Genomic DNA, 1,535 nt, shown 5'->3' on the forward strand with positions numbered 1-1,535 from the left:
GTGAGTCGATTTTTGGGTCGCGACACAAGCTCTGGTCAAAAAAAATTTTTTTTTCATGGTGACTCAAAACATCAATTTTAGACTCCCCTGAGTATGAAAAGTGAAACGAAAATCATTTTTGAGAAGAAAAAAATTTGTATGGGAGGGCCCCTGCTAGAACATTTTTCCCAAGTAAATTCGATTTTACCCGGTGAGTCAAAAAATTTTGAAAAAAATATTTTGCCAAAATCGTGTTCATTGCCTATTATAAGGGACCAGGTCAGCTCACACGCATTTTTGGAGACCATATGGAAAGTGCGTCTGGGATTGCGGAAATTAAGTTTAGAGTGTTAAATGATGGTTTCGCAATCCCGAAAGGCTCAAAATCCACCCTAAGGTCCCCTGGGTGAAATGTGGTTTCCAAGGTGTGAGCGCTATCGGTGATAGAGTTGGAATGTGATTTCCAGAGCGCAGGGCGACTGGGCTTAGAGCGAAAATCATAGACAAGGGTAAGTATTGGACTGAACGACTCGAAGCAAACGAAAATCATAGACAAGGGTAATGGACTGAACGACTCGAAGCAAACGAAAACCACACACAAGAGTAATGGACTGAACGAATCGAAGCAAACGAAAACCACACACAAGAGTAATGGACTGAACGAATCGAAGCAAACGAAAATCACATACAAGAGTAATGGACTGAACGAATCGAAGCAAACGAAAAACCACAGACAAGAGTAATGGAGTGAACGAATCGAAGCAAACGAAAACCATGAACACAGGGATAACTGAGAACGAACCTACCTATCAGAGCATGTGAAAGCATGGACAAGAGTACTGAAAATCGGACCAAACCTCTAGAAGCACACGAAAATCATGGACAAGAGTACTCAAAAACACGGACCAAACCTATGGAAGCACACGAAAACCATGAACACAGGGATAACTGAGAACGAACCTACCTATCAGAGCATGTGAAAGCATGGACAAGAGTACTGAAAATCGGACCAAACCTCTAGAAGCACACGAAAATCATGGACAAGAGTACTCAAAAACACGGACCAAACCTCTCGAAGCACACGAAAACCATAAACACAGGGATAACTGAGAACGAACCTACCTATCAGAGCATGTGAAAGCATGGACAAGAGTACTGAAAATCGGACCAAACCTCTAGAAGCACACGAAAATCATGGACAAGAGTACTCAAAAACACGGACCAAACCTATCGAAGCACACGAAAACCATGAACACAGGGATAACTGAAAACGAACCTCTCGTAGCAAACGAAAAACATGGACAAAATTATTCGAAACGAACCGAAGCTCGATGCGAAAAACATGGGAAAGCAAGCCCGTAAGTCGCACTATCAAGCCCATAAGTCGCACTATCAAGCCCGTTAGTCGCACTATCAAGCCCATAGGTCGCACTATCAAGCCCGTTGGTCGCACTATCAAAGCCCGTTAGTCGCACTATCAGGCCCTTAAGTCGCACTATCAGGCCCGTAAGTCGCACCAAAAAGCCCGTAAATTGCCCTATCAAGCCCGTTAGTCG

The sequence above is a fragment of the Anopheles moucheti genome (genome assembly GCF_943734755.1).
Source record: "Anopheles moucheti chromosome X unlocalized genomic scaffold, idAnoMoucSN_F20_07 X_unloc_24, whole genome shotgun sequence".
Taxonomy (NCBI): domain Eukaryota; kingdom Metazoa; phylum Arthropoda; class Insecta; order Diptera; family Culicidae; genus Anopheles; species Anopheles moucheti.